This window comes from Lichenostomus cassidix, chromosome 7 (assembly GCF_008360975.1).
Source record: "Lichenostomus cassidix isolate B80296 chromosome 7, HeHo_3.0, whole genome shotgun sequence".
Classification (NCBI taxonomy): Eukaryota; Metazoa; Chordata; class Aves; order Passeriformes; family Meliphagidae; genus Lichenostomus; species Lichenostomus cassidix.
In genome coordinates, this window is record NC_139488.1 from 25924478 (window position 1) to 25949277 (window position 24800).

At 40.1% G+C, this 24800-nt stretch overlaps 1 protein-coding gene and 1 long non-coding RNA gene across 4 annotated transcripts in view; one reads left to right on the forward strand and one right to left on the reverse strand.

The window, feature by feature from the left end:
• The window catches only part of RALB (RAS like proto-oncogene B), a 48250-nt gene that overhangs the window by 7702 nt on the left and 15748 nt on the right, over nt 1-24800 (forward strand). The window contains exon 1 of one of the 3 annotated variants that reach the window (XM_085066906.1): nt 14142-14317. The exons of 1 other annotated variant lie outside the window; for it this stretch is intronic. The gene's annotated coding sequence lies outside the window, so the exon portion shown is untranslated. Of the gene's footprint in view, nt 1-14141; nt 14318-14855; nt 14966-24800 lie in introns of those variants that run through there. One more of the 3 variants, XM_085066908.1, reaches the window with a different exon arrangement.
• LOC146434823 (uncharacterized) lies at nt 6779-14097 on the reverse strand. Its single transcript, XR_014853509.1, has 3 exons — nt 12344-14097; nt 9678-9748; nt 6779-7145 (listed from the first exon to the last, which is right to left on the reverse strand). It is a non-coding gene; the product is annotated as an uncharacterized LOC146434823 (long non-coding RNA).

Consider the following 24800-nt stretch of genomic DNA (forward strand, 5'->3'; position numbering starts at 1 on the left):
CTTTTCTATGGAAGTTCCAACTAGCAAGCTGCTGCCTCATCTCAAAGAGAAGGAAATATGGGAAAGAATAGCGTCCTGATACAGAGAAGTTGTTGCTGCGCTTCTGTCTGAATGATTCTGTGAGTTCTTGGACATGTGAAAGAAACATTTCTAGATAGCCTGCTACCTTATCTCTTTGCTGGGCAGGTAAGAACAGCAGCACTCCTCCACCACTGCTGCTCTCATTTGCTACATGGGGGATGGGGAGGAGGGACAGGACACAGAGTAGGGAGCAAGGGACAGTATTTTTCCCCTGCAGCCTGTTGCTCCACCCAGTCTTCCCCTCAAGCCTGATTCACTGCCCAAATATGACCGTGTGAATGGTAGTAAGTATGAAATCACAGTCCTGAGCTGCTACTGATTGTCATCTCAGTCAAGCTAACTGGGGTGCCTCTCCAGATTTTGATCAATGCCAGCTAATTACATTTTTCCTCTTTGGAAGCAGTATACAGTTCTTTCTTTTGTTAGCATGTGTGATAATGGCAGGGGATTTTTCTGAAGGTAATCTTGGAACAAAATGGCAGCTCCAGGCACTCTGTAAGAAGCCAAGGGTGGAGTGAAGTTACAATTTGATAATAGAAATAGTCTACAAGAAAGTCTCCTTATCTCTCCTCAATGCTTGTTTTTCAGAAAGTAACTGTGATGAAAAGGCAGCGACTATTCTTCTCTGATGTAAAATCTTTTCTGATAAGATTTCTGGAAGAACTTACAATGCTATCTTCATTCATATCCTTCCTAAGATGCATTTCTTCCATAATGTGTTTCTATGCTAATCCACTAGGCGTTGCTATTTACATCTTTAAAAGAAACAGAGTACATAACCTGGACTGATTGTAGATTTAGAATGACTAAGTGCATGCACGTCCCATAGGAAAGCATAGTCCCTGGGAACAATCCATTGCTTCCTGGCAGTAGTTCTTTGTATTGTGTTTTTATTACTTATTTTTGATTATAATCTCTACAGGGAAGGGGCATTTGTCTTTGAGCATCATTTATGCCTTTAAGACATCATTTTTGTCTGTAACTTTCTGTGATCACAGAATCACAGAATATTCTCAGTTAGAAGGGATGCACAAGGATCATTGAGTCCAACTTTTAAGTGAATGGCTTCTTATGGGGATCAATGATCTTGTTATTAGCACCATACTCTGACCAACTGAGCTAATAATGAAGATCAAGAAGGAAACAAGAAGTAATTTTACAATACAAATTAGCTCCATCTTGAACAGCTGTCAAATTCTACTCTGCCATCTCAATGTATATCCGGATTTGGTGCTAAAGTCACTGGACTGGAATATGGTCATAGCTCTTGAAACAGAGAGGACTGGAGGGGAGAAGAGGCCAGTAATGCTTCATCTAATAGATTTGTTCCCATTGTCTTAGTCTATGCAAACATTAAATAAGCCTTAGTCTTCTCTTCAGGACAAGCTGAGTCTATGCTGCCTTGTGCTATAGGCTGCTAATATAGCTCAGAAATGCACATCTTCTGTATAACAGTGTAAAAAGGTTCCCAATCCAGGCGCTATCCTAGTGAGGTCACAATTTCATGAAATTACATTTGGTCATGAAATTTCATGAAATTACATATTTAGGCTAGTATTTATTTGGGGTTGCATTAAATTCTTGCTCTACAGTAGCATTTTTTTGGGGGGGGGCAAACTTCGGTGATTTACTCACCGGTAAATCTCACCGGTGGAGAGACTATTTCCTCTGAGCCATCAGTGGGAAAAATCCCTTATTACAGAGGTGAAATATGTAATTGTGACAGCTAGAATGGAAAGAAAATAACTACAACTGTAGGTATATTGAACATACCCAAATGTGTTGATACAGCATATTTCAAACCCAAAGGTGTCAAAACCATTGCTTTCCAAAACTGTAATTAATTTATATGTCCAAAATATTACATTGCTATAATAATTACTCTTACAAAGTTAACTACAGATTGGTCCTTCACAACCAAAGTACTCACTACTAGATAAAACATGGTGTTTATTTATGCATGGTATACAACAGAGGAGAAGAAAGAAATAAGATTACTGCATCCACCAGAAATGTCTGGATGGCCTATTTTTTAGCAGTGTGTGGATATCTGTCTGCACTGTATTCTGGCAAGGAAGCCCTGGCAGAAAAGGCATAGGATGTTGTAGAGGTAGCAAGCTTGGAGCCAGGAAGGAAGGCAATATTTCCTGACACTCATTAGCAATCTCAGAGGAAGGAGAGCATCCTGCCTAGTCATGCTAAATCAGCTAAAGGGTCCCTTTAGCTGTTAACAAAGCAAATCCCTTACCCATCATTGTTGTAACAGAAGGATATTCAGATTTGGTTAGGAAAGAGAAGCCATGATTTTGGATGTGACTGTGCAAAGCACCCATAGAACTTCACTCTCCTACACTGTGACTTTCTAATTTGCTCAAGGGAACTGTGAAATGAGGAACCTGAGGACTTGCCTGTCTTTGTTTTGTCTCCCTTTATCAAGCGCACTCCATCAGTTTTCACCTTTTTGTGCTATGTCTTGACTTAAATATTTATTCCATATCTCATTTAAATTCTCAGCTAAGAACTTTCCTCCTTTCAGCTGTACAGCTACTGCACACCATTTGATAATTTGTGAATTTCAAATATATTTAGTGTGACTAAGTAGCAGAGTTCAAATAACAATGGTTGTCTTTATGCACAGAACTGCCATATCCCTTAAGCCAAGGTGATTCCTCCGAGTTCAGCCTCTCATGCCCTCATAGTCCTTCTCTTCTTGTCTAGCAATTGCCAGTTCCACAGGCAATTTTTGGAATATTCATGTTTCAAGAACCCACCACAGTTCATCACACAGTTTATTGTTTTAACTGTTTAGTAGTGGATTTGGTTGTCTTTTTAGACAAATGGCAGCTTAAATGGCAGATTTAAAGCTGTCAACCTTGGGAGATGTTTCCACACAAAGTTATTATTAGCAACATTAAATTGTTGCTAATAAAAACCTTGTAAAACCTTCATAAAATATTATAAATTGAAATTGGTATATGCTCAAAGCAGTGTAAGTAACAAATTATACAGACTAGAACACATTAAAAAAAACCCAACACAAAAAAGAACCCAAAACAAACAAACAAAAAAAACCACAACAAAAACCTTAGAAAGGAAAAACACACTAAGAAGAAAGGTGATATTAGGTTAAATTCCCAGATTATGTTTCATTACAATTACTGTTACCATTTATCAAGGACTTTGAAGCCAGTTCTGATATTTCTTCTCTTTGAGTTTGTAACCTTGACTGTTACATTCTCAACTGTCATGTTCTTACCTAAACTTTCCCTCTTAAAAGTTTCTTTGTCCATATTATTTCTGGTTGGATTTGAATCAGCAAAGCAGAACATTTCCTGTCCTTGGTGGGATGAACCCACACTGGATATGAGGAGACTGTGTCAGCACTAACCGGATGCAGACCAGGAAACACTGCATTTTATTAACAGGAACTAGAACAAGAGTGGCAAAGTTTTGGCAGAATAAGAATGAAATGGTTGTACATGGAACAGAATAAGAACTGGAACAAAAACATTTTTTATATAACTAAAATGAGGCTGCCAGCAGACTGGTTTGGTGGATTTGGAAAACATCAGGAGCATAGGAGAAAAAGGTTCAGCTCAAAACCTAGGGTTTGAATGAGAGCCCTGGCTGCCCAAATAACTGGACTGTGTCTCCAGCAGGCTGGAAAAGGCTGCTTTAGTGAGTTGAGAATACAAATGAGTTATGTCCTGGAGCAATGAGACATTGACACTCCCTGAAAAATGAATAGTCAGAAGTTTGGAGTTAACAAAAATGGAGTTAGAATTAATATTGGTGAATAAGAATAAAAACTGACTCAAATACTTCTACTGGAACACAAAGCATGCTTCTCAGAGAGCTAAAAGTGCACATGGACCAAAATACAAATAGGAAATAGCTCTGTGGTGAGGATCTAAAATAAGATCAGGAGTAGCCACAAGTGTGGTGCCTCCCTAATGTATCGTAGCTCTGTCTGCTGTTCAGCATTTCCTAATCTGGACTAGCATATTTTCACACCTCTTCTAGCAGCAACTTTAGAGTATCTCCATGATCCAAACCTGTGACACAGCAAGACTGGTTTTTTGAAATTTGCTAGATGGAGAAGGAATGTGCATCTTATAAAGCTGACAGATGCTTTATTGGTCATCTTAAAAGGCTGGTCTTCCTGTTAATTATGGCTTTCTCCTGAAAGAAGTCTCTAAAGGGATAGGCAAGCATGGTCCTCAATTAGCTGTCTAGAAAAGCACAAAAAGCTTTATTTCTTCTGTAGCCAAAAGAAACTTGTATTTAGCTTGAGGGAGAGGGAAACCATCTTTTTAGAGAAATAAAATTTACAGCCTTTTTCATTGTTGATGTGTGACCTTGAGATCTGTAAAATCATGCAGTATCCTTTTTTATGACAACGTGGTAAGGGGGCAGCCCTTTTATTAGAAGCTTTTAGAAGGGAGGAGATGAAATTTGCTGGTGAAATTGATGCTGTAGGTGCAGCGACCAAGGACAAAGCATGGCAATCACACCTTGCTTTTACACTTGTGGCATTTGGGAACTGACAGAAAATAATATTTTTGATTAATACCCATTTCTGAGAAGCAAGACTTGATAATTATCATGTAGTTCCCCAGTGTCATGCAACAACTATGTCAAAAGCCAACAGTTAAACCACGTGTCAGAATGAACTTGTATGTGGAGTCACCCCATGAGGACAGCTTTAAACCAAGCTGGAAAATTCTGAGGATTAGACAGTGTGTTTCCCACACTGTCATCAAGCTGTTGAATAAATCTCGTTGGCTTTTAACTAGAATAGACTCATGTATCTGAGGTCTCTTAATGCCCTCTGGAATCAAATTGCAATGATTCCTAAATTTTAATGCAGATAATCAATTCTTCTAACACAGGAAAAAGTCCTAAGTGAATCTTTTACTTGTGTTTGCAAGATAATTTCCTATCAGAAGTTTTGGTTCTTTTTTTCATGTTGAAATCTTTACTTGCTTCTACTTTTTAGTTGCCTTGTTTGCATGACAAGAACTAAGAAATGAAACTTCCATAAGACACATGGCAGAAAAGCTTGCTACAGCTTAGTGAAACTGAAAATTTTTGTAAATTCACAGCTGTCTTTGGGCAAGAAATTATAAGAATTGTAATGATGAGCTCATTTTAAGTAAAGTATTAAAGAGGAGTCCTGAAGTTTAAGGAAATTTTAACTTCAAGCAGAGTAGTGCTGCAGCTTTTTCTGCCATGATTCAGACTGTATTTAGAAATGTCAGCTTAGACCTACCTCCATTAATATACAGCAAAGCAAGAAAGTGCAAGTCAGCTAAGTGGAAGAGGAATTGAGTTTTACCATCTTTTCCTGAATTGAAAGTTTCCCAAATTATCCCCAGAAAATCCTTGGAGAGGTATAAGAAAAGCCACAAGGAAACTGTTTCTGAGCTAAGAAGTCAAAGAAGCCCAGCTGATCCAAACAAAGGATTCTTTACATGCTAAAAAGAGGGATTCAGCAGGTGGTCACATTGCTTAGGCTCTGTGAAAGGAAACTGAAAAGGCAGGACTACATCAAGCATGGACGTGACATGACTATTGCATTTTGCATTTGACATAATGGATATCTTCAGCCACAATGGCCAAATCCATGGCACTTTTGCTTTCCAAAGAGCATGAAGGACCTTTTTTTTTTTTTTTTTTTTTGGAAGGAACTGAAGGAAGATTCCACATTAATTTTGATGCATTGTGCACTGCTTCCAGAGAATGGAAAAATAAGATTATGGGCCACCTCTTCATTATGTGACCATTTCTCTAGTGATTAAATCTGTATCAATTGACATTTAGCATTTTGCAGGTGTTTTCACAGACAGGAATTGGTATGGGAGAAGAAAGGCAGGGGAAAAGCAGGCCTTGTATGTCTTATGATCTAGTTATAATTCCATTTAAAATGTTAGTGAACTATTGCATAGAAAATGGAAAGCCCAGAAAAATATATATAGTTATAAAGGAAATAACTAGTTATGTGAACCAGATCAAACCAATTCATTTTCTGCAACTGAAAGTCTGATCAGGAAAAATAGGCTAAAGGTCTGTTGTTGCCCTTCAAGAAATATAGCTTTAAGATTAAATTCATGCCTGAGCATAGAGAAACAATTTTGAAAAGTCAGAGTTTGATTTATTGTTCTCTGAAAGGTTGTGTAAAACTTCTTACTAAAGATCTCAAAGTTACACAAAGGTGTTTTGTATGATTAAAGGCAATCATAGTTCTCAAGGACTTTTAGAAGATGCAGACATAGGTTTATTTCTTACTGTAAATTTTAGGTTTTCATTCTGAATAGACTGAACTTCTTGCATTAATTTGTTCAACATTTGCATTACAGACACACACTGATTCAGCAGTAGTGCAGGTGCAGATTTGCAGTATATGATATACACAGATTCTGCTCTCATCTATTAATATGTCAAAACAAGTAAACAAGATTTGAGAAAGCCTAGATATAACACTGTTCAATAAACTGTAGTTGATTAAAAAATGTCCAAAGAAGCCATTCTTTGGACACAAAGCTTGCAAGGTCTTAAAACGTGGTCCTGCAATGGAAAGGAAAAACCAGACTAAATTAAAGCAAATATTTAGTTTCCCAGTAAACAACTTTTGTTAAGCTGCAAATATTAGATGAATTTCAGTCATTTATTGGGATTTCAGTAATTTATTATTTGGGATTTCAGTCATTTATTTTGAGGAGAATAGGCTAGGTAGAAGGGTAGGTGGGTTTGCTTGTTCTCTTGTGCTACAAATCCAGTGTATCTTCAATGAATTTTGGGGACAAGCAGAATTTCTGACTCCTAAACACAATTTTAGTTGTGCATAATCACAACAGCTTCAACTTTTAAGTTAGAAATTAATATATACCCACATAGATGTGCATCTCTTTCTCCCCTCACAGGTTCCTTTCTCTTTGTATTTCCACTTTGCTTGCTCACAGTAGCCACAGTATCAGAAGTCTCAACTCAGAACTTTCTGGCTCTTGGCAATTATTTTAGTCTTCATTTTACTGCAGTGCTTCTGTTTTATTTTTAATAGTATTCTAGAAATACGTAACAATAAAATAACAAAACTTGGAGATTGAAGAGAAGCTTATGCTGTGTTTTTGAAGTGTCTGAGAGAGTCCTGTACTTATATTTCGGCCAAGGTACATTACTTTTGTAGACTGGGGACCCCACAAACCAGTACAGCTCCTCCCAAGCTTTTCCAAAGGAATAGGAGGTTTACTGTAAATTGCATCAGAAGACAGAAAGTGGTGGGGTTATTAAAATTTACAATGTATTTATTAATGAGTTAACAGACTGACTATTGGTTAAACCTATTAGTGTATTGAATGGCAATTTGCTGCTAGCGATATAATTAGCTCCTAGCAAATAGTCTTTTCTAAAAAGTTAATCTCTGACTCTTCTGACAGATCCTAAGTACATGGTACTGTACACTGAAAAGATAAAAAACAATGCAAAAGCCCAAATGTTACGGGATACAATGCATACTTATTTTGAAATTACTTTTCTTAATCCTCTAGTGTAAAGCATATTGTACTCTTATCAATTTAACACGGAAATAAGGAGGGGCTGTTTGTAGACTGTATTAGGTTATCAACCACAAGTAACATTTGTAACATGTCTTTTCCAGAAAAGAATGCTGTGTGTAAACTAACACATGTACACTCAGCTCAGCAGAGAAAATTTCTCAAAAGCAGCAATATTATCACGTGACAGTATTATGTGTTTAACAAGCTCTACAATTGATGATAATGTAATGTCATAACAATATGATACTTACATTAATGTGTTCAGAGACACACAGACTTCCTCATAAACTTCATTGGTGGAATAAGTTCCAACAGATTTCCTACAACACCCAGTTTACCCACTTTTTGAGGCCTTCACCTCTGTATTTAAATACAGGAACTAATGAACAGTGAAGTATTACACGGTGTAAATTTGGGTAATATCTGTAGCAAAGTGCAGCTGAAAAGGAATATTTGTAGACAAAATTTGTAGCCACTTGATTCACCATCCAAACCACTTCATACAGAACTTCCAGAAGAGATTTTCCATTCCAGTTCCCACTTAGACCTTCTTTAATTAGACATTTCCCAGCACAATAGTGCAGTTACATTGTAGGTGCAAGAAAAGTCTGATTTTTTTTTTTTTAGCCATTACGTGTCAGAGTTTATTCTGGAAGGTGTGCCATTCATGAATAGGTAAAATACTGTCATAACAAAAAATGTGTTACAAAATTCAGTTGCCAAGATCTCTCTGCTTGATTTTCATGTGCTTTAGAAAAAAAAAATAATTATATTGTCACTTAAACAGTGATGGGACATTAAAGCTCCCAAACATTTGCAAAAGATGTTGCAATTAAACATGAAAAAGGGAAAACTGCATTGATAACAATGAAGATAGCAGACTAAAAATGAAGGGCTTTCCTGGTATCAGAATATGTTTGCATTAAAAAAATATCTGCTTTAATTTTAAGAAGGATATTTTGACCTTATTCCAAGTTACATCAACTTAATTAGAGATTGTAGACAGAAGTAGGTATTTAAAAATAGTATCATTTTAATTAAAAAATCTTTTTCTTCCTGAAGTATTGCTCCCACACTGCTAGAATGCTGGCTGCTCTAAAAGCCAGTGATTTTCATTATTAATCTAATCTATTTGTCAATAATTTGATCTGGAAAATTTGATTTAAAAGTAAGGGGGACAAGATCTGTTAGCATGAATTTTTTTCCAAGTATGTTCAAATCATCTTCCAACAGCAGCTATTCAACAAGGTAGCACTGTTCAGCTCAGGGTGGTAAATCCTCTACAGTGTTAGCTGCTTATTACTCTGAAAAAAAAATCTCCTGCCTTATCTATTTTTGTAATAATTCACATTTTCACCAAACTGGCATCCATGTGATCTGAAAGACACTAATAAGGCACACTTTCTACTCTACATTTAAGTGGTAAAGCTTTACTTAATATAACTGCTTCAGCAGTACACTTCAGGAAACATGGGCTAGCTGGAGGGAGTCCAAAAGAGAAAAAGAGTGACTGGCAATTAGGAAACATGACCTACAAAAACCAACTGCAAAACCAGGTGTTATTTGAAGGAGAAAAAGAACTATGAAGAGTGAAAAAAAAGATTTTTTTAATGTTTATCATATAGTTGCACAAAAGGAAATAGAAGTCTTATGACTATGTCGAGTATGCAACTATTTAATATGCTTAATCTGCAGTAAGTCACATTTAAGGTAAATGTTGGGGTTTTTTTCTTATGATAAAATAGTCTAGTATTTTACACTAACTGCTATGATAATACCATAATCTTAACTGCATTTAAAAAAATTGCATGCCAAAAATTATATGTGTATAACTGATCTTGGCTTTGGGCCACGGAATGACCTCTCCTAACTCTTTGTAGACCCTTTATTTTCTTTTGATTCTTGGCTATCAAGTTATTTACAATAAACTTAGCTCCTTCTGTAAAAGTTCCAAGATCAGGCCCTAAATCTGTCATGGTGTTGATAATCATGACAATCAGAAGTGTAACACTTGTAAAACTGGAATGTTAAATCCCTTACCTCACAAAATGTCAGTGAGGATCTCCTTAAAAATGACCTTGTGATATGATCCTGACAAATCCCAGCTGTATCTGAAATGGAAAGGTTATTTGATAGTGAACTTTATTTTAGTGTGGTGACTTCCGGCTGCTTGTAACAAAAATAAAGTGAATGGTACAGTCAAAACACCATAATCTCCTGCAAGACCAAAACCAGAGTCGTATTTCATTTACTATTGCTTGTTTCAGATATATTTTGGTTTATTGCTTTCTGGTTTTTGAATGCTGAAGTTCATAAATCATGGTAAGGTCAGCTGCATTCTCTAAAGCATATAAATAATGCATAAAATGTACTTGTAAGGCTGTCCATGCCCAAAGAGAAAATCATCTTTGACTACATTACTTTTATTTTAGAACAAACTCTGTTTAAGTGCACACTATGTACTTGTACCTCCTCTTACAAGTTATATGGGCCTAGACTAACTCTGGCAGCTCAACTCTGCACATACAAAGAACAAACAGGGTATCACAGCATTCTAAGTAATACAATTGTTTTCTTTTCTGTTCCCCAAGCATTCTTCTGTTTCCCCAAGCTTTTTTCTGTTCTTCCCAGTCTTACACTAGCATTCACTCTGATTGAAAAAAAAGGGTTTTAAAAGTAGCATAAAAAAATTAGCATGGCTTTGGACTGATTTAATAAGTTAATAAATAATTATTAATCTGGTCACCTTCACTGAACGCTTGCTTTGTGCTTTACAGGTGCTGTAAGGGACTGGTCATGTGTAACTAAGAATTCCTTCAGAGAGGGGCAAAACCTCCCTGCTGCTTTAGTCTGCTCTTATGCTAGTGGCATAGCCTCAGTGCAGGAGATGAGGCAGGATCTCTTCTTTCTCCACTGATTTCTGTGTGATTATCTCTGGCAACAGTTCCTGTCTCAGTCTCTGTAAACTGAGACTGAGGTAAAACCTGTGAATCAGGTACATATTCTGCCATACTCCCTTGACAGCAATCAGATATCAGCATTTTCTGTCTCTTATTTCTTGTATTTCTCAAGATTGCAAATTACATCCCTAAATCTCCAGACTGACTTCCTAGGTAGCACTGATTCCCTTCCAATTCAAGATCCTCCTTCCAAGTTCCTCATCGCTGTAGATACCTTTTTTTTTACCTCTGAAACTACTATTACATGCTCCCTGCAGGAACAGTGGTGTGGGGGCATATTCCTTCTATCCATAATTTGCAGCCCTGCTAGGCCTTCCAGTTCCTCAAATGAATTTTTCCTGAACTGGCTTCTTATATGTTCATCTTGTAGTAATTTATACGGAGAAAAAAAATAAAAAGGGACAGAAGTGCTATGAACACTATGAAAGAAGTGGGTGTACAAATGGTGGGAAAAGAGCTAAATATCTGGGGTTTACATCACCAGCTTCTGGAACTAACTTCAGCTAATTTCTACTTAGAACAGCTCAGAAGGGAAGCTTGAATCCTAATCTTTGAAAAGAAAAAATATTTACTGTTCAGTCATCCCACCACACTAACTGTTGTTTATGACTCTGGCAGTGACACACAGTGCCCTGTTACATTCTTAGTGGGTTAGGAACTAAAGATATGCATAAAAAATACTGTCCCTATCTCCAGGAATTTGCAGTTTAAAACATGCTATGGCAGGATAAAACAAGAGCCAGAGACAAATTTTTCCATCTCTACTGAAATTTTACTTGCTTAGAAAGTAAAGGCATATAGAATAAAATAAATGCAATATAAATGACAATGAAAAGGAATTTTCTCCCCTAAATTGTTCTATAGAATTTTTCTTCCTAAAGTACTGAAGCAAAAAATATATCTGTAACCATGGAGATTATACCAGGCAACGTGCATAATAATTCAAAATGTGGCATCACACAAATGTTCTTTGTCATGAGTGGATTACTACAAAGAAGTAGGTTTCCCCTAAACAATTTTTAGAAGCAGGGTAGATGTGGTTCACTTCTCAATCCTCTTTTTTTTGCAAGGGGAAAAGAGAAGTGTCAGTGGTTATACGCAGGAGAGCTGTATTCTGTTCAGTTTCAAAAGACTCAGCTTCCCAGGTTCTTGGTGGTTTTTAATTATAGATACAATTTGCTGAAAATGTTTCTCTTCTGTGAATGGTCAAATCAGAGCAACAAATCCACCGGAGTGCTCACATGGCAAGAAAGATGGCCATGGTGACACATAGTTACAGGATAAATAGTAAACAGTTCCAGTTAATGTTTTCTGGTCTTCTTGGGTTTGTTCATTTGTTTTTAGGACTACATAAAAATGTACAAAATCTATATTAAAAACCATACCTGTTTAATCCTAGAAATATCAAGAATTGTCTAATTGTTAGCTATAAAACAGGATTCCTGTACATTTGGCAATATTTGTTTCTCTGCTTATTCTTTCTCTGCATGGATGGCGTCAAATAGCAAATAGCTCTCAGTCTGCCAGCTTCCAGTGCAGGAAGAATATTGATGCAGTTCTTAGTCTGATACAATCTATAAGGCAGAGGGAAAGAATTGCTGCAATCAGGACCTTTCATAATACCTTAAATTCATAATTTTACTTTTCCACCTAAGGAGTTAACTAAAATCTGGTGCTTTGAAGTTGTTTGAGTTAGGAAGAGAAACTGATGATGATGCAAGGATGATGTAAATCCTGTTTAGTTACAAACAATGTAGAAAATGTTGTTTCCTTGAAAAGAGGAAAAATTCAGAAGATGCTTCCTTTTTATGCAGTCCTGAAGTACTCAGCTGTTTCTCAGAGCCACAACTACTTTTTTTCCTGCCTCTGCAACTCCTTTTTTCCAATTCCTGGCACTTCTTCCCAACCCTGAAATTACAGATTTTAGCAAATCTTTTTCAAATTCCTCCTCCATGGTTTTTTGCTTTGGCAATAGGCCATTGTTTCACCTATCACTTTTACAAGGATGAAGCTTTTTTTTTTTTTTTTTGCATTTATTTTAAGTGACAGGCCTTTTTTATGCTCTCCAACTTGAAAATGCAATTTCACCCAGTCATCAGTGGATAGAGCTAGAACGTAATTAATTCTTTCCCTTTCTTTTCTGCAGGAGGCCACATAGAGGCCCAATGTGAAAGCAGGAGTTAACACAGTTACTTAATGTATTACTTCTGTCCCAGAAGAGCTGAACCCCTGGAGATCAGTGGTAATCATCCTTTCCATCATTTCCCAAAGTGGATGTTATCATGCAGAACATGTTTTTCTAGAAGGAATAATTTTTCCCAACATATTCACTCTTAAATTTAGTGTGTGGAATTCAAATAGGTCAACAATGAAACCTAGAAAAAATAAGAAAATTAAAGCAATGAGAGAAAGTATGTTTTCTTTTGTAACCAGCAAGATAGTTGTGCCTGACTGATTAGTAACACTAGAGACGGCCAGAGAGAATTTGGATTTGGGAAGAGATTAAGATTTGAAACAATAATCACAGTAAATACAGGAATAGCCATTATTTTCTTTTCCTGAGCAGTGAAAACTGCTCTGTGCTGCACACACGACAGTATTGCAGCTCAATGATTTAATAAAGCACTCAGCACTCCCAAATCAGGGACACTTCCATTCCTTTGCATTCTGACTTCGCACTTAATTTCTGCATCCATTGGTAGAATTTGCACTAAAATATGCCATGTATTTAAGACAGAACCCTTCCTAGCCTCTTGTCTTCCCTCTGCACTCAGGGTTGGTAAGGCCACACCTCAAATCCTGTGTCCCGTTCTGTCCCTCAGTGCAGGAAGGACACTGAGGAGCTGGAGTGAACCCAGAGAAGGGCAACAAGCTGGTGAAGGGTCTGCAGAGCAGGTCCTGTGAGGAGCGGCTGAGGGAGCTGGGGGTGTTTAGCCTGGACAAAAGGAAGCTCAGGGGGGATCTTCTCGCTCTCTACAGCTCCGTGAAAGGAGGTGTAGCCAGCGGGGGTCGGGCTCTTCTCCCAGACAGCCAGCGACAGGATGAGGACAGTGCCTCAAGCACGCAAGGTGAGGTTTGGGTGGGAAAGAGGGAGGAAATTCTTCGCAGAAAGGGTACATTGGAATGGGCTGCCCAGGGAGGTGATGAACTCACCGTCTCTGGAGGTGTTTAATGAAAAAACTGAACGTGGTACTCAGTGCCATGGTCTAATTGACGTGGTGCTTAGTCGTAGGCTGGACTCGAAGATCACAGAGGTCTTTTACAACCTAATTGGTTCTGTGATTCTTTTGGGTCAAACCGCGCCTGCGGGGCTCTGCACAGAGCTCGGGGGCACAGTCAGAAGCAGCAGAGGGGAGCGCAGCCCGTCCCGCTGCTCGGGGCTGCAGCACGGACAGGACGAGGCTTCCCCCAGGACGCTCCGCCGCTCGCAGGGCGGGGCTCGCCCCTCACGGCCCTCCCGCCGCGCCGCCCCGCCCTCCGGAGCTGATTGGCTCGCGAGCGCCACGTGACCGGCGGGCGGGCGCGCGCTCGCGGGGAGCCGGGCCCGGCGGGAGCGGCGCCGGCGAGGGCGGAAGTGCGCGGCGGGGGCGCGCGGGCGGCGGCGGTGCCCCCTCAATGAGAGCCGGGGCGCGGCGGCGGCGGGAGCAGCGGGGCCGGGGGGCACAGCCGGGACGGGAGCCGGGCTGGAGCCGCCGCGCAGAGCCGGGCCTTAGCCCCGAGGTGAGAGCGAGCAGCGACACCGGGATCCCCCAACCCCGGGCTCGTGGCGGGGTCAGCCGTCCCGGCCTCGCGCCTTCGGTGAGGGCGGGCGGCAGTCGGCGGGTCCTGGCCGCAGCCCGGCGATGTGGCTGAGCCCCCCGGTCTGCGCGCTGTGCGGAGAGGGTGGGGAGGAAGGTGCCGCCGGGGGTGCGGGGCAGCCCCTCCCTCTCGGGTGCGTGGGGCGAGGAGAGCCCTGCGGCTTCTGCCCGCCCGGGGGTTCCTCGGCCGCGGGAGAGCACCGGCGGCGGGCTGGGGCAGAGCGGGGGCAGCCGGTGAGCGTCGGGCCTGCGCGGGAGCCGCGGCGAGAGGCGAGAGGCCCCGCTCGTGGGTTCGGCCGCTCCTGCGGCTCCCGGCGGCTCGGGGCTGAGGTGGAGCCGCGGACCGCTGTGGCTCCTATCTACAAGTGGGACCCGGGGGAGGGAAGGGCGAGGAGGAGCTGGCCTTGAGCGTTAGTTCCTCTGGCGGATCCCACCCGTGCAGGCTGCCCTGCCTTCCCTTGCTGCCCTCGGATAAGTGATAACATTTCGTCTGTGCGAGATAAACAGAGAGTTTGGGATGCTGTTGGTCTCAGCTGAGACAGAAGTTCCTGGAGGATCTTGTTTTATCTGGGTAGGTTCTCTCTGTGTCCGTCTTCATCCTTCCAGCAGCCTTACCGGTGTAGATCTTGTAGGAAGAGAAGGGTGGTGCCTGAGCATGACCTTACCTGGAGAAGGGCAGGGAGAGAGGTGAGACAAAGCAGCCCAGTCATGTTTGCCGAAGAGCTGGTGGAGGCCTAGCTCGGTCATTCTGCTGGAGCCCTGTTGAATCAATTCTGTTCCGAGAATTGGACACTTAGCCTTGACTATGCTTAGGTGTTTTCATGATGGAAGGGAACAAGGCGACTGCACCTGCACAAGGGGCAGCCTTGCTGTTTTCAAAGCTAAAGTCTGCAGTCTGAGTAGTTTTGGTTTTTTTTTTTTTTTTAACTGTTCTAACATTACTTCTCTAGTTCCAAGATCCTTGTTTCTCTTCTGAGGTACAGGGAAGTGCCTGTTTGTTCTCATCCTCAGAGACATGATTTTCAGTAAAAGCTGTCTTTTTTTTAATGTCTTAAACACTCCACCCCCATCCCAATTAAAGTTGTCAAAGTGAGGGTAGCAACCAGCAACTGGGAACCAGACCTGTGGTTCTTGGAAGTGATTTGCTTGAAGGCTGAAAACAATTTTATTAGAGAATTTAACAGCAACAGCTCAATCTTACTGGACAATAGCTTTACACTTATTCATGTATAGCAGACTTGCTAGAATAATTTTAACTACTTAGAGTTTTGCTTATGATCAGCCAACTTATCATGAAATACTTTGCATTTGTTTCCTCTATGAAATACTTTGTTTAGGAATAGAGTAGCCTTCAGACTAGTCCTGTAAACAAGTTGCTGTGTTAGACTTTTAGCAGTAAATTGTTTATTTTCACTTCTTTTGTAGTAAGCCAACTTGATTCTGTTTTGCATGCCTCGAAGAAAGTGAGGCTGACCTATTTTTGCTGGTGTTATATATATACTGCAGAAGAATTTTTAGTCTAAAGATTTAGCTGGAATGCTTTACAAAAGCTCTTAACTGAAAGCTTAATTTGACCAGACAATATCCTTTCTTGGCCATCCTTTAAAACTCTCAAACTTGTCTCTAATTGTCAGTGCAGTGGTACTGGAAATTTGGGTAGAAGAGCAGTCGAGGCATTTTGATCAAATCGACTCAGTAATGATGGGACACTGCCTGGACAGCTTGGATGTGTATACTGAAATCCCAGATGATTTATACTGTGATCTAATACCTCATTTGAGCTCTTAAGTTTTCTCAGTTGCTTAATTGATTGAACTGTTATTTGATCAAATGCTGGATAAAATGCTGGGAAGTGTTGGGGTCTAAGCTCCACAGGGAACAAAAGTGTCTTGTGAACAGAGCAGAAATGGTCATGTGAAACAGCAGAACCAGCCCTAGCTAGCATGATTTGGGAATCTGGTTCATAGTTTGTTCTTATTCTGTAAACCTGTTCACTTTCTATGCAGTGGATAATCGCATGTTAACTCAGTCATTTCTTACTGACTAGATTCAAGCTCCATGTGACTGATTAAATGAATTGCTTTCTATTGCACAACGAATTCATGTGAATTAATAGCCTCTCTTAGCAGGGCTACTGAAGGAGCCTGTTTCTCATGACAGCTGTGCAGGCACTGAGCACTCTGGGAGTGCAAGTGCACAGTGGCATCGAGACAAACAGTGCCTAAGGTCAGTAGGTGTCTTGTGCGAGTTGCTGTAGCTAACAACTCAGGATGGGAGTGGTGATCTCTGGGGGTTTGAGTGAAAGGCGGTGGCTGGGGAGGCCACAGAAGTGGATAATGTAGGTGCTTGCTGCTTTTCACTCCCCATATGCCTGACTTCAAGTAACTGCATGACTGGTTAGGAGAGGTGCTGATGCTAATTATGAGCCAAGTTGGATAGCAATTTATATTCTAAAACTCATTCTGTCTTGAGTTGGAAGTTTATCTTGCTGATAAAAACCTGCAGTTCTTTAGGTTTTCTCCATCCACCTTCAAGCCCCATGGCTCTACTAATTGTTCTGGACCACTGTCAAGCTGTGGTGATAAAGTTGCATTGCTTGTTGCCTGCTATTGCATGGAGCAACAAGGTCAGCAAACACTCTCGACTGTTTCACTTTCCTAGTGGTGATAGTCAATTTTGTGGCTTTTGTTGTACGAAACAGTTGATGTTTGCCTCTTATCAAGAGGCTAACGTACATGTATTTAAAAAGTCCTTGTTAATGCCTACTAAGGAGCAATCATTTTGTTGGTAGTTCTTTTAGCCCATGAAACAAGACTAACCAACTTTCTTCCATGCCTGCCCCAGAAATATCAAGTTGTCATTTAAGCAAGATAAGTCTGTATAAGTCATGCTTTATCTCTTCATGTACTTCCAAATACTGCTTTAGTAGTAATATTAGAGGATCTGTTTTGTCTCTTGTGCTTGAGATGTGCAAATATATTTTTCAAGACCTGTCAGAATGAAAGTCATGGAGTCATGTAATGTGAGAGTGTTATTTAGGCTGATGTGTAAGTAGCTACTTGAATCTTTATGGTAACAAAGTACTTGCTTAGAGCTTCAACTGTTTCTATGGAACCGTGGACCCATAGCCTTCCTTGCTGAAGTTGTTGACAAAGGAATAATGGTTGATTACATGAATACGAGACTTAATGGAAATGCAGTCCTGACTAGGAATCTTTGCTGGATCACAAGTCAAAGACCGAAAAATCAGTTCTGGGATTATGAGCATTTGTTAAAGTCTTAATCCTGTCAGCTGTAACTTTGTGAATTAGTGTTGCTGTCAGTTGAAGTGATTAGTGTGAAATGTTTTAGGCCACTAATAATGCAGTGAAATTGGAGGTTTTAATATGTTCTTCTTAAATTTGGAATGTGTCAAAACTAATCTGAAGTCAGAGCATAGAACTGGAAAGCTGAGAACATGCTGAGTTAAGCAGATGCTGGGATTTCTCTGGTTTCTAGCTCTTTCTGTATACATTTTTACCTGTAGTGAAAGGTCATTCTTCAGAAGCATACTAGGGACCTAGACTTAGCCCCTATTTTGGGCATGGTAGATGGACGTATTAAAGAATGTTTCCAGTTTAGGTTTAATATTGATGATTTTTTTTTTTTTTTTTTGCAAGCTGGTGGTTTGAATCACTGATTTAACAAAGAAAAGAATCCCACTTTATAGACAAGACTGTTATAGAGTACTGCATTACAGGATTTTACTTAACATGACAAAGCACTTTAAAAGATTATCTGTAGGAGCTACCTGAACTCTGGACTTCATGCTACAGAACACAAACTAAAGGGGCTTTTTTTTTTTTTTTTAAGTAGGTGTTTTATCAAGTTAGTGCTACCCTGCTCCAGCGGACGCTGTCTTGGGCACCACTCTAAAGCAGACATTTCACAAGTGAAGTAGTTTTAGATCAGGTTGCATGCCAGTTGCCTTAGCTTTCCAGAAAAGAGGTGGTTTTGCTAATTGGGGAAGCTGCTCCTTGATTAAAATGAATTAATTGTAAAGTATATTGTGATCTGTGATAGAGCCTTTCCACTGAACTGCTGCTGCAGTAAGAAACATCTCTCCATGATGATATTCTTCTGCTATTTAGTGTTCTTGGCTTACTGTGAGATCTCATTTTGAGTAGGTAAGGAATTCTCATTAGTGTACTTACCAAGAAGTTTCACTGACTGACTTTTATGGCAGCTTTCTGCTTTCATATACCATGTCATAAAATAGACTAGCCAAGAAATTTAAGGAAATGGTCTTTCAAAAGACAGCAGTAGTTTCAAGCACACATTCCTATCTCTTACTCCACTTTATCATGTTTCAAAACACAGTTTAGGAATCAATTTAATTTTTTAAACAATTCTGCAGGCATTAAGAATTTACTTTTAAGTTTATCTTATAAGGCAAACTAAATCCAAAGTAGGCTTTATTGGTTGAATCTGTTCTGTAGTTTTAATGGAAGGAAACTAATTAAAAATTATTAGGCTGATTGCTGATGATATTGCGCATCTTTATCTTCATTTAGCTTGTAAAACAGGGATCAAGCAGTGCTCTTGTCCAACTCCTTTCCTTAAGTATTCACAACTGTCTTCTAATGTCACCTAGTATAATAGGAGCCATAGCAGAACATGAACCTTGTCATACTGTAGTAAATAAGTTTTAGCTATGGTTTCTAATTAAGTGTTAGTCATGATGGATTGGCTTTAAGTTTTCTAGCTGTGCTATATGACTTGTGCAAGTTGAAAAATGGGCCTTCCACTTCCCACAGGTAAGATTTGTAGCATCTGCAATGCTGGGGCACAGACTTGACTTAGTGTTGTTGAGGCTGGAAGACACTTGTGGAGACTGTCTAGTCCAGTCTTCCTGCTGTGCTACTCCTGACCAATAAACTGGCTCATTATCATCTCCAGCAGAGCTTTGTGCCCTCCAGCATTTGTCATGGGAAAGACAACTCTCCTGCCTTGCCGGTCTGTCCTAAAGAGCCTGTAGCCATTCACGGCAGCACTCTAACCATGAGAGCTATCCCAGCTCATCTCTGTGATCTCAGTGAGGCTGGAACCCCTGCAGCTACACACAGACCCCCAACGTCTTCCACTTGTTTCCTGTGCTGCATGCAGTAGTGTAAGGAAGCACCCTGTTGTGCTGATTGCCCAGGAAAGGCACGAGAGCTGTGAGATGAGCTGGCTGTGTGTCAGAATAGTAGGTTTTTTTATTCTGGTGAAGTGCTCTGTGGAAATAGGAAATGTCTTCAGGAGCACACAAGAATAAATGCATAGGTTATATTCTGCACTGGTTCTGTATGTTCATGTGACCTAGGTCATAAAAGGAAGTGTCCTAGACTAAATGTGTCCTAATTCTCTATGTTGAAGTCAAATGGGTCTGAGTTCATAGTCAGCCACCCAAACCCAGAGCTACCAAACATGTTCTATTGTGCCACTCTTCATTCTGCAGCACTCTGGAGGCTGTGTTGGAGAGCATACATTTGGCTGTAAATGCTTTTATAGGAGTAGGCAGAGCATTCTTTGTAAGAGAGACCGAGGTAAACACCTCTCCCATAAGTAAAGCTCTCCACAGCTTTTTAGTCTTCTTGACTATAGGGATACTGAAATTGCATATGGCTCCTGTACTGGTGTAATAATCCAGTTCCTGTTTGAAGATAGAGATACTGCTTTTCACTTTGATATGAAGTGAATGAATACAGGAGTCTGGAAAACTGTTATTGAAAATATCTGCTCCTAGTCCAGTAGAACGCAGCTTCTTGCATGTGCAGAATACCTTGGTATGGTATTCACTCTGCCTGATGAGGGGAACTGAAGTAGAGAAATCTGTCTAAAGGTGACTTAACACAGCAACTGAATTGTGGGTACTAAATGTTGCTGTTGTTGCTTTGCGTGATGTAAATGCATTGATTGAAAGATGGAGGGGAAGGTTCAGTGCCTGGCACTTGTGTGATGTCGCCTGATTGAGGGAGGTTTGTGACTCATGGTATGTCTGTGAACTCCTCAGTGAAGTGCTTAAAATAGTGGAAGTATTTTCATAGGCTCTAGGAAGATGATTCCTGAGCGCTTCCTGGGAGGTGGGATTCTATGGTTAAGAGTAAACTCAAGACAGGGGTTTATTACTTGTCTTGCTGCATCAAATGTGGTCTTGACAGTGGCTTACATTTCTCCAAATGGAGATGTGAGCATAAGACATTAGCTTCAGTTTGAGAGTGAGTAATGTAATTGTATGGGCAGAGACAGTTGCTTTTGCTCATATTACCTAAGCCAAACTAAATAATGTTTGGACTTCTGATTTATCCCAGGCATCCAGTTCACTAGGGAAGCATGATCCAGTGAGATACATCCTCTGTGGGAGCAGTGGTAGCAGCTTGTGGTCTGTCTGCAGTGTCTGGTGCTGTGTTTGTGAGACCAGTGGGCTGGGTCTGACAGCCCCAGAACCGGGTAACATTAGTGAGAGCTCCGCAACTCTGTAGCACACTTCTGGACGAAGTGGCATCTGGTGGAATTTGCTAAATCAGTGTTAGTGGCGGCTTTCTTGTGGATTATGTAGTTGCAGGTTTTTCACTGAAGTAACTGAAACCATGTTGTAACCTGGTACTGAAGTAAGATTTTGGTTATTTTGAGCTCTAGTGTGCCACTTCAGACCCTGATCCTGTGATCTAAGATGTTTGACTTGCCTATTGTATTTGTTAGGCTCCTGGAGATCCAGTTAAAAATTGGAATTAGATTAACTATGTGAAACATGTCACTATCTCTTAGTGGTTTGATGGACTTAGTGTACACTGTGTATCAAAGGTGAACATGTTTCTGCATGGATGAGCTCTCAAAGGAAGTATAGTTGAAATACACTTTGCAAGTCAATGGGAGTGAGGCTGTTGAACAAGTCTGTTGCCTGAGTATCACTTTTTTGGTATGAGCCTAATTGACTGGTGTGAAAAATGGTGTCATAATTCACTCTAAGTGATTAGGCAAGTAGACAGTTATCGCCACAGTGACAAACTCATAGCATAGTAATACTGATTAATGGTATTAACTCAGTCTTTGTGCTTGTAGAAGATTTCTATCAGGTTTTCTAGCAAGGTCTTGCAGGGTAAGAGCAACGTGGTAGATTCTTCTCTTCTGTAGTCTATCTGCAGTATGTCTTCTGGGTGTTAATATCAGACTAGGAGATTTCCTGAAAGTCCTTGGAGAGGTCTGGCTAGATATCTCCCTACAGAAGTGGTTTTAGCTGTAATGACACAACTGTCTTATGACTTTCACTTCAGGTAACACAACCCTGCTGAAATAAAGGGTATATTCTATCTGGTGCTACATACAACCTGCTAGTTGCTCTGCACCAAGTAATACGGAAAATAATATGGAGGGAGATTTCTGACTTTTTCCCACATAAAACTCTATGTAACTATGATGCTTGCATACTATTTGTGGAACAGTGAGGTAGTCAGGATAACTGTACTGCCCACATGCAATGACAATCTCTTGATACTATTGATACCTGGCTGTTAAGAGCATTAGCTTTATAGCATGACACTGAAAACTTATTTACTTAAACATAGATACATGATTTTGGAGGGGGGAGGAGGGTGTGCTCTAGTGCCTTAAAAGCACTGTTTGAAGGAAGTCCTTTTTCTTCTTCTCTCAGCTACTGCTCAGAAACAAGTTACTTGGCTATTTTTCTTTCACTCTGATGGAATTATAAAAATAAACAACCAACTAAAAACAAGCAAATAAAAAAAATCCCCCCAAAAAGCCCCAAACAAACAAGTTCAGATATTTAAGTTCCTTACGAACAGGGCTGTATTTTTACTTATATTTCACTTCAGCATAAGATCTGAGCTCAGTTTTAAAGGGTAGCTTTAAAGTGCTGCCCTTCTGATGCTCCATCTGACCAGGCTGATTCTTCGCTGTGACCAAGTCTTTGAAAACTTCAACCTTGCTACAGACTTGGACAGGATTTAGTTCCAGTTTTCCTTAGAAATTAGGATTATTCTTAGCAGGGTTACTGGCTTGAGATTTCTGCTAATGTGTAGGGTAATGTCTGTCTATTTCTAATGAATAATCTAGAATGGTTCTGTATGGAATCATTTGAGAGGTTATACATTTAAGAATTTCATCTTGTAAGTAAATGTAAGTAAAGTGTTGTCAGATTTGCTTTCCAAGCTGCAATGATGCATCTCTGAAAACTTGTAAGAAGAGCTGGGCTGTGCTTGGCAAGGATGGAGGGGGTGGTAGGGAATACAAAATATCCAGGTATTTTCTACTTAAAATGGATCACTGTTGTGACCAGATCTGAATGGAGCCTTAAAAGATGGAATTATCCAAGTCTATCTATAACCTGTTGGAAAGAGCAGTGTGCTGAACTTTGTAGGTTGAAAGAACAATATCAGTTAAAGGAGCAATGCACCTGTGAGTCTCTTGTTCTTCCTGTTCTATGTAACTGCAGGTGTACAAAAAAAATTTGTATTCTAAGTCCACTCTTCTAAAAATCACTTGATCTTATTGAAATTTTTGAGTCTAAGTGAAGAGCTGGAGATGGCTTTGCATGCAAATGTGTGGAATAGTGAAAAGTAAAATATGGTATGGAGACCAGGACCACTAGTAGGGATTCTTATTCAATTTACTTAAATTACCTTAAACAATTTACCTAATTGGCTGGTATCCAGTGGTTGGATGTCTGATGCTATTGATACTGTTAGAATATTTTAGTGTGATTTCTGGGTCCTCTTCATGCATGCAGAGAGGACTCCTGATCATAACTATATTAAAAATACTGCTTTTATACTGCCTGTGATATTTTCCAGATGAGCAAGTCTTAGGGACTCTCCTGCAGTACGAGTTCATCCCACAGACTGCAGTCTTTCTTATTATGGAAGCTAACACTCCAATCGGATTAATTTGTGAAGTACAATTCTGAATTGAAATGGTTCCTCAGTCTGTGCTTATCCTTTCCTTGTAGGAGATGGAGAATAATAACGATCTAGCTTCAGGTTCTAGTTTAACCTTTAACTGCTGTAACACTGTGAATTTACTAGTCCTGGTCTTGCTTCATGTGTCTGTTGGTTAGCAGTATATATGTAGCTCCTGCCAGAGCATAGTTGTGACAGCCAATGTCTCGAAGTGTGCACACAATTCTGGGGGATCTAGGTGGGATTAGTAACTAATAGTAATTGACTGAAAGTGGTGTATTGGAACTTTCAGTTACTTGAAAATTGTAACTTTCAGTGTATCAAGTAAAAGTATTTATTCTGTGTTTTTTCTTGTAACATTTAGGATATGACTGTTGCCACTTGGAACAAGGATCTAACCTATATAAAGATGTTAGATCTTTTCCTGTGTACAGAATAAAGTAGTTTATTACCCTAAGTCTTTACTTTTCATCTTGATACTAAAGCATTAAGTTTTCAAAATCCATTTTGAGTTTCCTGTCCAGTGCCCTTATCTTTGCAACTCCACGTCTACTAGTAGATCCTAGGGAGAGAAAATGCCTGATTACCAAAAGCAAATGTGAGGCTTGGGTTTCACTCCAGTGCTCAGCCTGGCCACTGCAGCAGGGTGGTGGCTGCACCAGCCCCTTGTCTAAGGAGTGAATTGTGAACAGATTTTTTTGCTCTGTTTCTGCAGCCATATAACGGGCTGTTTGGCTGCTATAGTTCCACCTTGTTTGGCCTTAGTTGTACAAACTGTTTTTCTCCCTTCACATCAGCACTGAGGTGCACATGGCCTTGCAGATGTGACTGGCAGACCCAGTGGGCTGTGTGGAATGGCTCTGCTGCAGGAGGAGATGGGCTGAAAGAGCCAGGGGCAAGGGAGAGGGGACTGAGGGACAGGGGACAGTGATAGCAGCAGTGGGTGATATAAATGGGGACTGTGAAGCTGCTGCCCCAATGTGCTCTGCAAGACATCTCAAGCTGAATGAATTCCTTGATCCAATTAAACATGGCCCAGAAAAATTTATAACCACAACTGTGAAGGTAGAAACATCCAGCGTTACGTGGGGAAGGATATGAGGATATCCCAAGCAGGAATTCTTACCACACACATGGTGATCTCTGTTTAGCTTGGAAACTATTAACTGGATATATGCCAAGAGATAATATATTAGCACAGCAAAAGAGGATAGAGTAGCATTTGTAATTTTTCAGCCTGCATATCCTAAAATTTTCAGTGGCATTAAATATGCCACTTAATCTCAAATGGTTTTTTTAGTTGAATTACCAGTTGGAGCATTTACAGTCCATTGAAAGCTAATGGAATTTCAGTACTTAAATATTTTCTGGGTAACCTCAGAACGGCTGAGGAGCTCTTACAGTTCATAGCTCAGTGAGATTGTTAATTAGTTTTGTGATCCAGGGAATTTCTGTGACTACATTCTTGTG